The sequence below is a fragment of the Mobula birostris genome, chromosome 1 (genome assembly GCF_030028105.1).
Source record: "Mobula birostris isolate sMobBir1 chromosome 1, sMobBir1.hap1, whole genome shotgun sequence".
Lineage (NCBI taxonomy): Eukaryota > Metazoa > Chordata > Chondrichthyes > Myliobatiformes > Myliobatidae > Mobula > Mobula birostris.
The window spans coordinates 128,069,522-128,083,456 of NC_092370.1; the positions used below are offsets into that span (position 1 = coordinate 128,069,522).

General features: G+C 42.4%; 1 protein-coding gene across 1 annotated transcript in view; it reads right to left on the reverse strand.

Moving 5' to 3' along the window:
• The window catches only part of LOC140199571 (uncharacterized), a 254,277-nt gene extending 248,540 nt beyond the window's left edge, over nucleotides 1–5,737 (reverse strand). The window contains exon 1 of the mRNA XM_072261873.1: nucleotides 5,478–5,737. The gene's annotated coding sequence lies outside the window, so the exon portion shown is untranslated. The remainder of the gene's footprint in view (nucleotides 1–5,477) is intronic.
• Between the last annotated feature and the right edge of the window lie 8,198 nt (nucleotides 5,738–13,935).

Genomic DNA, 13,935 nt, shown 5'->3' on the forward strand with positions numbered 1-13,935 from the left:
ATTCCAGATACGACTGTTCTTCTACAGTGAACCCGGCACCAGGCAAGGGTGGACACACACACCAGGTTCCCGCCAATCGTACCTTTTCACCCCTGTCAGTCTATTGTCAGTTCCCCTCGAACCAGACCTCCAAACGCCCACCAACTTGTGGGGGGCACACCACTCTTCCAGGGTCTCGTTATCTCGTGATCTCGTGGTGTGTGTGTACGTGCCTTAGCGAACCTGTTATTTTTATCCCCCTGCTGGGGTATCGCCTGTCCATTAAACTTCAAACAGTTCAGGGTTCAAAGAACTGGTCTGTCAATATACTGAATTGTGCCTCTTTTCGTTATCTCTCTCTTCCCTCTCTCATTAACATTTTGAACGTTTCTCTATTGTCTCCCTTATCTCTCTCTCATTAGCATCAATCTTCTGATAACTTGGTTTTTTCGTCACAAAAACGCAGAGTGGAGAGTGCGTGGAATGGGCTGCCGGTGACAATGGTAGAGGCAGATATGATAGGATCTTTTAAGAGGACTCCTGGACAGGTACATTGAGCTTAGAAAAATAGAGGGCTATGGGTAACCCTAGGTAATTTCTCAGGTAAGGACATGTTCAGCACAGCTTTGTGGGCCAAAGGGTCTGTATTATGCTATAGGTTTTCTATGTTTCTATGAATTGGACACTAGCTCAGCAGTTTCAGTCAATCCACAAAATGGGTTTGAACGGCATTTTCAAAGACACTGAATTGAGGTCTGCAGGTATCCAACCGAAAACACTCATACGCCACCACATCATATGGGAGCGCCTCACTAAAGGAAAGTAAATGCTAAGTTGACATGTTTCCTGGCTTTTCATGTTTTTCTTCTGATTAGTTTCTGGAGTTATAAAACATAACTCCAGCAATCCATTTTAAACATCAACTAGCAGCAGGAACATCTTCCCTTAGAATGGTCCAACATAATCAACATGGCATGTACTCCAACATTCCCAAATGTTTTCTTTACATTTCATGCAAGACTGTGCTTCTTGCTCACTGTCAGAGTCCACTTGTATCAACCAGCTGACACATACTGATATAATTCCTGGAACTGTTCCTTTAGAAGCAATGCCCATCCTTAAGGGGAACTCAAAGCTCCAGCTCTTCACATGATTTATTTGTTCCTAATACTCAGTTATAAGTACCGGAATGGTAGGACGTTAACTGTGGTATTTTCTCTGTAAGCCCCTCCCACGATGTACTCCTGAACTTGACAGTGTAGGGTATTTTGCTGTCTGCTCTCCAATTTGCACAGTACTTGCAGGATTGCCCAGATGATTCATCATTGCTATTGGCCATGTCTTCCTCCATCATCAGGAGATCACTGAGCGCATGTATGTTTCTGTGGTATTTTCCAGATCTGAATAGGTCAAAGACAATCTTTCAACCCATAGGAGAACTAGCTGATGCATTAGCTTCATTTCCTGAAAGGGGTTTGCGGTCTGTGTGAATGATGAAATGTACTTCTGGAAACCACTTTACTCTGAACATGCCTAGAACTTTATCCAGCTGAGTACTTTCCTTCTCAACTCCACCACGAATACTGCCAAGCCTGGCTGTGAAGGAGTGTTTGGCATGGGGCTAGCAACCCCATTCTGTAACAAACCCAGAGCTACAGAAAAGCCAAAACAAATTCCAAAGATATCTCTGGGAGAGGAATGATACCAAAAAGCTGGGCTACACCTGGGGACAACTTGAAAGACTGGCCCAGGACAGAGGACTCTGATAAGCTGCTGTTGGTGGCCTATGCCCAGTAGGAGTGATGGGCTTAAATACGTATTTTCCCTCTTCTGCTGTTGGGTTTCTGGAGATAACCCCTATTGGATTTCAGAACCACCTATCATCAGATGGAGTGCCACCAGGACAGTAGGGTTTTGCATCACATGAATAATTTCTGGTGAACACAGGCTTTTTCTTGAGTTTCCATCCACCTCCACTTCAAGTCATTTAACAATTGGGTTTCCAGTTTTCACAATAAACTTTATGTAGGGGCATTTGATGCACTCATTAGGATATAACCTGTCTGCATCATCAATGTCACATGCAGCAAAGAAATTTGACAGTACAGTATCTCAAAATATTCTTCCCCTGACTGGATTTGAGAATCAAATGCTACAATGAGATTTATGGCAATTCTTTCTATCCTTATATTTTTAAAGCAGGTAATGGTTGGACTTTGTCTCTCCCCATTTTTATTTATCCAAACACTTACTGCTTGATTTTGAGACAATCTTCCTCATCACCAATATCATGACTAATAAAAATGTGGAGATGGAGTTTAGTTCATGTGGGTGTTTATTTTCTACAAGCCTGCTGAGAGTGCACATCTGTTAATATGCCCTTTACAGAAATCAAAATATCTAAACTGATAAGACACAAGCCTGCACAATCACCATAGACTAAATGTCTAACCTTTCCCTCCATGAAAATAGTACCTCACCAACTCTCATAGCCTTGCTATTCCCTCTATCGTAATCACAGATAGGCCTCTGATTACTTCCTTGTATCTCTCTCTCTATCCATCTTCCTCTTCTCAAACTTCTTTCCATCTGTATTCAGCCCTGGCTTTAAAAAAAACTTTTAAAGACTCAACTATCTAACCATTGTTACAATAGTCTTGCAGCTACAAACATGCTCAATCAATCTAATGTCAGCTAAGCCTTTTTAAAACCAATGCACTCACCAAGCTGTCATTTCAATAATACCATCTTCATCTCCACCCCCTTATGACCAAAGAATTCAGATTTGAAAAGCTAATTTGGATGCTCACCATCAGACCTGGCTGGACTTCAGTTAACAGTCCACTTATCCAGGATCCTCCCAAGAAAAACCCATCTCTTCTTATATCCCTCTTCCTATGCTAGAGATCCTAAATTCTTCCCATCCTTATCAGGAACACCTCGTTGAAATGCCCCAAATTCAAGGATCCTCACTACTACACCAATGGAAATGCACTGATCACAATGAAATCTTTTGTGATTACATCCAATGTAACCTGTCCCTCCTTCCCTGCAGCTATTAGTACTCAAAGCACCTCCAGTGTCTCTGGTGCATTCCAGCTGCCTGGGCTGGGACCATCATTGCCTACTGGCATCCTCATTTTTCTGGCACTTATCCAGGGAATCACCCAGCATTGTTACCATGGTGTCCTGCAGGGATTTGTCACTGGCCAACATTATTCCCATCTGCATGGCGCTCCACTGCAATACCAATGGAGAGCATGGCATAAGATTCCATTTGTGGACTTCATCTCCACCTCTCTCAGAGGCATTTACCAGCTACGACTGAGTGAGCTGTTCTTACAATTACAGGATCATCATGGCTCCGTCTGTCTCTGTCTAAGTAGACAATGGATGCGCCCGTTCCGGGGCGCAGACCTGGGCGATAAATATGGAGATCCTGGGCTGCCCAGATCAATTACAGGAAGTCCCTGGATTACATAAGGGTTCTGTTCATGAGAACTGACCGTAAACTAATTCTTCCGTAACATATAATGTAAATGAACAATTTTCTCCAAAATCAAGATAAAAGCCCATTATATGAAACAGTCGAGCCTCCCCTTCCCGAAGTACTACTGTATTGTGTTACTCTGTCATCCATTTCCCATTGCTACTCATACTGTACTGCTCTGCATACACTTCCTATAAACTCTTCCATTTCAGTGAATATCTTCTATGTTCATCCTAACGCTGCCCATAATTAAATTAAAGGCACATGTACTGTAAGGAGTCATTCTCTCTAGAAAAATCATTTAAAAACTTATGGGGGGATTTTGTAATGTCAAATTTCTGTAAGTTAGGTCTTCTGTAATCTGGGGAGCTACCTTATTTGAAAAACATGCATCAGCACCTTTACCCCCAAAAAGCTACCCAGCATCAGGAATGGCATTCCCCAGCACCACGTGGCTTTCTGTGATTGATCATTGTAGTGTAACATTTGATCCCAAGTTGAGGTTAAGAATACAGCATAACCAACTCTTCTGCCACTTGGGTATAGGAAGGAAGAGAACCACTACAGAAAGAGGTAGATACAGCCCAGTCCAGCACAGGAGAAACCCTCCCTACAACTGAGTACATTGACATGGAGAACTGCCACAGGAAAGCAGCATCCATATTAGTGACCCCCACCATCCAGACTATGCTCTCTCCTCACTACTACCATCAGGTGGGAGGCACAGAAGCTTTAGGTCCAACATCGCCAGGCTTATGAACAGGTAAAACCCACAATCATCAGGCTCCTGAAATGGTGTGGATAATGTCATTCACCACGTATTCCATGGAGAGGATGCACAGAGATTCCTTTTAAAATGGCACTAGAATTGATCTCCGAACTCCAGAGTTGTGTTAGCATCACGCTAACCACTACGCTACTGTGGCATGTGTCTTCAAAATTGATCTTCCTAAATATATCACTTCATACTTTCCCAGATTGAACACCACCTCTGCCCAACTCTACATCCTGTCTATATCCCACAGTAACCTACAGCAAACTATCCAAGTACTTCAATATAGCTCTATTTCAACTGTCTGTTTCCACATGTTCCTGTGAAACACTTACTATATTTTCACAATGCTAAAGGTACAATGGAAATGGAATTTGTGTTATAATCAAAATGAGACAATAGGTTGCAATTGTATAAAAATAAGCAAAAAAAATGCTGGAAATATGGGTAAGACCACAAAACTTAGCAGGTCGATCTGCATTTACGCTTTCTGAACTACACCTCTGAAGTTTGTCCCCAGATTTCTCTCAATCTGGCACCATTAGTTTAATGCAGTGCACATTTTTTTTTGCAACAGGTCTCTCCCCTGGAACCTTCCCAAATGCTTTTTGGGAGTCTGATACAAACCCTTCAAATTTCTTTCATTCACACATGCTGTTCTTTTTCTTGAGCATTTAAAGCAAATCATGAATGATCTAATCTCCACAATACTCAGTATTTTGTGTGAAACATACAGCAAGTTAACTTTATTAAAATGTAGGTACCCCAAGTCCTCTTCCCGTCCTTTTATGAAATGCCTTGTAAGAAAAACATTTCCATTTGGTCCTGTTTTAAGACAAAAAACTGGTTGCTTTACATAGGTGAACACATCCTGTAAAAGCATATGGGTGTGACTATCACAGGCTTGAATTACTGGAGGCAACGCAAGAATTCTTAAAAAAATATTAAGCTTATAACAAGTTGGTAATTATCTAGTAAGTATGGATTTGATGCCAAACATCGTCAGATTAACACCTTACAACTGTATAACAGAGGTCTTGTAGCAGAATCGCTATCTGTAAAATAATATATTACAAGTTGAACAAATCTTATTCTAATCTACAAGGCAACTATTTAAATAGCACATTCCCGAAAGAAGGACAAAAACACTTGATTCACAGCCAAGCTCTTAGCTACAACTGAAAATGACCATCTTAAAGGGAAGGAGAGCTTGTTTGCAGACAATTACACACTCACAGTTAAAATCGAGCTGGTGGGATGCTGGCTCGGCGGACACAGTACAGAAGCTCTGGTTGCTGTTCGCTGTCACTGAACTAATAGGTACTTCCGAGTGATCGGTACTTAAAGAGTTCAGTCACTGGAATCAGCAACTCCGTCGCCTTCTGCACGGTCACTCTCTGCTTGTCTATCCGTCCGACACTCCTGCTCTCCCCCGCTCCTCTCACTGTTGCGCCGGTTAACCTCTGCAAGGCTTAAAGACAACTGGTCCCTAATGCGCTCAATGCATTATAATCCCTCTGCACTGCCCAGACCTTGCGCTCCCTATTAAAGAGTCGCAGCAACACTTGCACCTCTGTACCTTTGCAGCGTGACGCCTCGGGAAGAGGGTGACGCGCCCCGCATAGCGCGAGACCCCACCCCACCAAGGGGAGACCCACAACCACGCGCATGGGCTCTCGGTTTCAGGTGTGGGCGACAGGCACGCGGGAACTCGCGGTTGCACGAGCCTTTGCGCGCGCACTGTAACTTTCGGATCCAGTGGCTGCGTTAACATAGCTCTACTTCTTTGATCGTTCCGCCCACCTGCCCGAGGAGGATCCAGGGTATTTTTTTAGCACTTCATAGTGAGCATCGGCAAAGTGTAAAATAGCATTTCATTTTTTTTAAATCTTGGAAATAAATGCATGAAAACATTCAAGCATCTCAAAATAAATTCTCGGCAAAATGTGTACTCCGCCAAGGCAACGAATCGAGGAATACCTCCTCCATGCTTCACACTTCGAGTCCAAATTGGTACAGGATGTCTGGGAGAAAAATTGGTGGAGAAAAACTGCTGCAAGTTGGGGTCCCACCTGTCCTTCTGTTGTGGACTTGCTTTCACTCCAGTTGTGTGTTCTGAGGAGCTTGAAGGGTCCTGTGCGCAATCGGCAGACTCGCAGGGGCAGGTGAAGGGTACGCTCAGATGTTCGAGGCTCCCATTGCTGTTTGTGTCAACATCACCCGGGATGCCATGTGGCCGACCGGTTCTGCGGCCTGCCATCAACGAATGACACGGCGCTGAATTGAACTGAAATGAGTGGACATTCCTGGACTGTTTCAATGACTGTGGTTTGATGTTTTATATCCTGCCTTTTTCACTCGATTTTTGCCGTTTGCGCAATGCGTTCTTCTTTTTGCACGTTGGGTGCTTAAAGTTTTCTTTGAACGAGTTCCATGGTGTTTCTTTGTTTCGTGGCTGTCTGTGGGAAGACAAATAAGTGTACTTTCAATCTTTGAATTTATTACATCCCGCTAACCAGAAAGACAAAAAAAATATTATGCCTAGTCCTGCCATTCTTCTATTCACACTAATAAGTTCCTTCTAAGCTGTGGCTTTTATTTTTCATTAACCATTGATGCAGCATCTCACGATATATTTTCTGAAAAACTAGGATTAGTTCATCCACAAGAATCCTTTGTGGTAGTGTGTTGTATTGTCTATTGTCTATTGTGTTCTGCATTTGTAACAGCTAATCTTAGCTTTGGAGTAGAAACAAGAATGAACCATTGGTCCTGTGATGAACTCTCATTCCAAATTATTGCACCAAAGAAGAGTGAGTAGGGGATGACATCGTTTTCCTAAAGCTGAATGATGCACCCATTTAATAGGATCACAGCTGGCATGATCTTGTGTAGTAGATGTAAGATGATAATGAATTTCCAAGGAGAGCCAAATTTGAGGAGGGCTCCCAATATCCTTTCTTGGTTGCTGGTGCCGACGGCTTTTGTGAGGTCAGAGAGAACCAGACGGAATGGATTCTGTTACTCGCTATATTTGTGTTGGACATCCCATAATGAAGATCATATTCACTGTACATCTTGAAGGCCAGAATCTACATGGAATACGTTGCCCAAGGGGTTGGGGGAATCAGATACAACTACTACATTTAGGAGCCGTGGGAGGATATGGACCTAACTAGGCAAATGGGGTTAATGTAGCTGGGCAAAAGGGTCAGCATAGCTGTGATGGACCAAAGGGCCTATTTCAGTGCTAAACAACTCTATGATTCTGTTGCGACTTTTGAAGGAACTGTTCAGCCACCAGGTGCATGCAGTTGAGGAGGATTCTGGCAGTGATTTCCCTGTAGCAGAGGGGTAGTGATTACAATAACCACAGTTGGGTACATCCTTTCTTGATGGCCATGATTACCATATCTCAATTCCTCCCTTACCAGGGGAAGAGAGATGCCACTGTCTGTAAGGAGCTTGTACATTGTCCCCGTGACCATGTGGGTTTCCTCTGGGTGCTCTGGTTTCCTCCCACATTCCAAAGATGTACAGGATAGTAGGTTAATTGGTTACATGGAGGTAATTGGGCGGTGTGGGCTAGTTGGGCCGAAATGGCCTGTTACCATGCAGTCGCTTTAGTTAAGAACAATAAAGGTCAAGTCAGGCCAGTGCCGTCCTTCAATTCTTTTGTCTGCTCCACGGGCTGTGTTATTTATCAGTTGTCAGATTGTGATCGGAAAAATGATGAAAAGCCTCTGCCTGTAATTCCTGCCAAAACTGCAAGGTCACAGATGGCTGCCAGGGAAAATCTGGACCAATAACCACGGTAGAAAGCTGAATATTAAAAATAATGAAAGTGTTTATTGTGGTTATGGTCTTAACTGAGGGATATTCATTGTTGGGTACTTTTAAAAAAATCAATCTCCTGCTCACTCCACAATTTCCAAGTACAATTAGATTAGATTAGATTCAACTTTATTGTTCTGGATCTAATCCATCTGTCCTAGAATGGTTGAGGGGTGGGAATCAAATTAAAGAGGCTAGGCGAGAGGAGGTTAGTTCACAACAGGGGGATGGGAACCAGTGCAGAGAGACAGAGGGGTGTAAAGTGAGGGTAGAAGCAAAAAGTAGTAAGGAGAAAAGTAAAATTGGCAGGCCGACAAATCCAGGGCAAGCATTAAAAAGGGCCACTTTTCAACATAATTGTATAAGGGCTAAGAGAGTTGTAAAAGAGCGCCTGAAGGCTTTGTGTGTCAATGCAAGGAGCATTCGTAACAAGGTGGATGAATTGAAAGTGCAGATTGTTATTAATGATTATGATATAGTTGGGATCACAGAGACATGGCTCCAGGGTGACCAAGGATGGGAGCTCAACGTTCAGGGATATTCAATATTCAGGAGGGATAGACATGAAAGAAAAGGAGGTGGGGTGGCGTTGCTGGTTAAAGATGAGATTAACGCAATAGAAAGGAAGGACATAAGCCGGGAAGATGTGGAATCGATATGGGTAGAGCTGCGTAACACTAAGGGGCAGAAAACGCTGGTGGGAGTTGTGTACAGGCCACCTAACAGTAGTAGTGAGGTCGGAGATGGTATTAAACAGGAAATTAGAAATGTGTGCAATAAAGGAACAGCAGTTATAATGGGTGACTTCAATCTACATGTAGATTGGGTGAACCAAATTGGTAAAGGTGCTGAAGAAGAGGATTTCTTGGAATGTATGCGGGATGGTTTTTTGAACCAACATGTCGAGGAACCAACTAGAGAACAGGCTATTCTGGACTGGGTTTTGAGCAATGAGGAAGGGTTAATTAGCAATCTTGTCGTGAGAGGCCCCTTGGGTAAGAGTGACCATAATATGGTGGAATTCTTCATTAAGATGGAGAGTGACATAGTTAATTCAGAAACAAAGGTTCTGAATTTAAAGAGGGGTAACTTTGAAGGTATGAGACGTGAATTAGCTAAGATAGACTGGCAAATGACACTTAAAGGATTGACAGTGGATATGCAATGGCAAGCATTTAAAGATTGCATGGATGAACTACAACAATTGTTCATCCCAGTTTGGCAAAAGAATAAATCAAGGAAGGTAGTGCACCTGTGGCTGACAAGAGAAATTAGGGATAGTATCAATTCCAAAGAAGAAGCATACAAATTAGCCAGAGAAAGTGGCTCACCTGAGGACTGGGAGAAATTCAGAGTTCAGCAGAGGAGGACAAAGGGCTTAATTAGGAAGGGGAAAAAAGATTATGAGAGAAAACTGGCAGGGAACATAAAAACTGACTGTAAAAGCTTTTATAAATATGTAAAAAGGAAAAGACTGGTAAAGACAAATGTAGGTCCCCTGCAGACAGAAACAGGTGAATTGATTATGGGGAGCAAGGACATGGCAGACCAATTGAATAATTACTTTGGTTCTGTCTTCACTAAGGAGGACATAAATAATCTTCCAGAAATAGTAGGGGACAGAAGGTCCAGTGAGATGGAGGAACTGAGCGAAATACATGTTAGTAGGGAAGTGGTGTTAGGTAAATTGAAGAGATTAAAGGCAGATAAATCCCCAGGGCCAGATGGTCTGCATCCCAGAGTGCTTAAGGAAGTAGCCCAAGAAATAGTGGATGCATTAGTGATAATTTTTCAAAACTCGTTAGATTCTGGACTAGTTCCTGAGGATTGGAGGGTGGCTAATGTAACCCCACTTTTTAAAAAAGGAGGGAGAGAGAAACTGGGGAATTATAGACCGGTTAGCCTAACGTCGGTGGTGGGGAAACTGCTGGAGTCAGTTATCAAAGATGTGATAACAGCACATTTGGAAAGCGGTGAAATCATCGGACAAAGTCAGCATGGATTTGTGAAAGGAAAATCATGCCTGACAGATCTCATAGAATTTTTTGAGGATGTAACTAGTAGAGTGGATAGGGGAGAACCAGTGGATGTGGTATATTTGGATTTTCAAAAGGCTTTTGACAAGGTCCCACACAGGAGATTAGTGTGCAAACTTAAAGCACACGGTATTGGGGGTAAGGTATTGATGTGGATAGAGAATTGGTTAGCAGACAGGAAGCAAAGAGTGGGAATAAATGAGACCTTTTCAGAATGGCAGGCGGTGACTAGTGGGGTACCGCAAGGCTCAGTGCTGGGACCCCAGTTGTTTACAATATATATTAATGACTTGGATGAGGGAATTAAATGCAACATCTCCAAGTTTGCGGATGACACGAAGCTGGGTGGCAGTGTTAGCTGTGAGGAGGATGCTTAGTGGATGCAGAGTGACTTGGATAGGTTGGGTGAGTGGGCAAATTCATGGCAGATGCAATTTAATGTGGATAAATGTGAAGTTATCCACTTTGGTGGCAAAAATAGGAAAACGGATTATTATCTGAATGGTGGCCGATTAGGGAAAGGGGAGGTGCAACGAGACCTGGGTGTCATTATACACCAGTCATTGAAAGTGGGCATGCAAGTACAGCAGGCGGTGAAAAAGGCAAATGGTATGCTGGCATTTATAGCAAGAGGATTCGAGTACAGGAGCAGGGAGGTACTACTACAGTTGTACAAGGCCTTGGTGAGACCACACCTGGAGTATTGTGTGCAGTTTTGGTCCCCTAATCTGAGGAAAGACATCCTTGCCATAGAGGGAGTACAAAGAAGGTTCACCAGGTTGATTCCTGGGATGGCAGGACTTTCATATGAAGAAAGACTGAATGAACTGGGCTTGTACTCGTTGGAATTTAGAAGATTGAGGGGGGATCTGATTGAAACGTATAAAATCCTAAAGGGATTGGACAGGCTAGATGCAGGAAGATTGTTCCCGATGTTGGGGAAGTCCAGAACGAGGGGTCACAGTCTGAGGATAAAGGGGAAGCCTTTTAGGACTGAGATTAGGAGAAACTTCTTCACACAGAGAGTGGTGAATCTGTGGAATTCTCTGCCACAGGAAACAGTTGAGGCCAGTTCATTGGCTATATTTAAGAGGGAGTTAGATATGGCCCTTGTGGCTAAAGGGATCAGGGGGTATGGAGAGAAGGCAGGTACAGGGTTCTGAGTTGGATGATCAGCCATGATCATACTGAATGGCAGTGCAGGCTTGAAGGGCTGAATGGCCTACTCCTGCACCTATTTTCTATGTTTCTAAACTATATGCTGAGTTGGGGGTGGTGAGGAGAGGGTGCAGTGGTTCAGAGAGGTTCTGATGAATGAGTGAGTGCAAGATCCAGATGTTTTGCACATCGTGTCTGTTGCTGTGCCCTGAGGGACGTGAAATGAAGAATCAGTAGCACATTGAGCTTGGGTGAATTTTAGAGCCCAGTGATCCAAGTTCGGGTGCACATGGATTTACTCCAACAGGGCACACTTTACAATGGAATACTCTAATGGAAGTTGGGAGGACCATAGTACCCAACTGAACAATGGCTGCAAGTTAGTGGATTGTTTTAATAGAAGTTTTGGTCTGAATGTATCCTTCAGCAGATAGAGACAGTAGGTTCATGACCTGTCTGGAGTTTCATTCAGACAAGGATCTCACTGGATATTAAATTATAACTGAATTTAAATCCAAAGAGCTTTAACATTTTTCACATTCAACACAGCTATTTGCACACAAAGGACTTGCTACATTGCACATATGCTTGACGGAGAATAGAGAACACTGGTCCTACCACAGACAAAGGTAAGACCTTATCCAACTCAACTCAACCCTACCAGTTATAGTGAAAAGTCATTGTGCTGGGATAAAGCAGCCAAGATCTACTGCAACATATGGCAGTGCTGTTTTGCTGTGAATATTCTCTCCACAGAAGGTAACAGTGAGTGCTGGGTTTGCCAGACCCTGGAAAGCAATGACAAGTTGATCTAGCCAGGTTCAGTCACAAACTGGAACTTCAGTCACAGAAGTTGGATCCATCACCTGAGGATCCTTCTGGTTTCAGGGAGGGGGGGAGGGAGGGTGTCATAGGCAGAACTCTCCATAAGTTCCTTAAAAAGTGTAACACATTTGGGTATTGAGCTGACACCTTTCTTGAGAATGAGGGAGAGGAGTGCAGTTTTAGTGTTGAGGTATTTTGAGGTTGGCTACCCAAAACAACCTGGATGGAAGCAAACCATCAAAAAAACAGCAATCCTTTGGGTGTGGATTAAAACTGCCTGGGTGATCTCTTTATAAATGTGGCGCAGTGCATTATTTACTGTCTGTCCAGCCAACATGAGCTCAGAGGGACCCGACTATAAGTGTTGGATCCACTTATAATTCAGACTGGCAATGGTTAGGTTGAGTTTTAGGCTTAAAGGTGTAAACAAGGTTCTGGGCAGTGTGCATAAATTACTCACTGCTTCCTTTGCCCACTAGTTCATTTCAAGAAAAATTCTGTAGATTTGTTCTGCTGACTGATCTGCCAGATAATCTTTATAGTGTAATTTTCTTTAGAGCAAATGGAGCATTTTATCAGACAGACCAAAATAGTCAATTCTCGCCTTTGCCTATAGCATCTCAATCCCTCAACAAATCAGTTGGAATTCACACACAACCATTAATCCCATGGTCACATTTAAAGGAAATGGACCCTTACAGTCATCTGCTAAAAGCAAGCAATAAATATTAATGAACTTTTCAGTTTGTGTAAAGATTCATACATTAGATTAAGACTTTTTCAAAAGAAAGACTTCATGGAAGGTCCTTTATCAGGTGAAAAACTAAATAAATTCTTGGATCTGGGAGAGAACCAAAACAATTGAAAGAAAATGATCTGCATTTATCTACATGCATCTGATGTAGGTATCTTGGACCAACACTGGACATATGAAGTACATATGTTTAAATTTTAAACCATATGGAAGGAACATATTATTTACACTTTACACTCTGAGGGCAAGATGTAGAAAACACTTTATTTGTGCATCTTATCAAATGGTATCTGCTATGTTTATTGTTCGTAATATTTTTTTAATCACTGCCTGATCCTGCATAACCAACCAGGTGCCATTCCTTTTCTGCTGTAGATTATTCTATATCTAACTATGTATAAAATATTGTAATAAAAGAGATGATTAGTAGAACAAACACACACAGAGAAAGACTTAAGATCCTTTAGTTTTTTTTAAAGAAGTTCTGCAGTTTATAAGTACTGAGGGACAAGATGTTTGGCAGTTTTATTTAAATATACAAACTACACTATGACAGTGTTTAATTAAATAAATCTTGATGCAATTAGCATCAAATTATGAAACTATTTAGAGCATTGTATGTGCCTTTTTCTATTGAAATATGAAAAACAGATGTGATACCTTTTAGACTAATGAATCTTTCATGCACATTTAATTAATTTATTTATTTATTTAGAGATACAGCACCAAACAGGCCCTTCCACCCCAATGAGCCTCACCACCCAGCAATCCATTTCTTTAACACTCGCCTAATCACCGAGCAGTTTTCAATGACCAATGAACCTACTAACCAGTATGTCTTTGGACTGTGGGAGGAAACCAGAGCACCTGGAGAAAACCCAGGCAGCCATGGGTGGAACGTACAAAATCCTTACTAACGGCGCCAGAATTGAACTCCAAACTCTGGAACACCCCAAGCTGTAATAGCATCACGCTAACCGTTATGCTACCGTTGGTGACATTATTCAGAAAATCATTTATAAATGCTTTTGCTGTTGGAACAGTAGGCCAATCATACCACATTTTTATTGCTTTATCTTGCATCAAA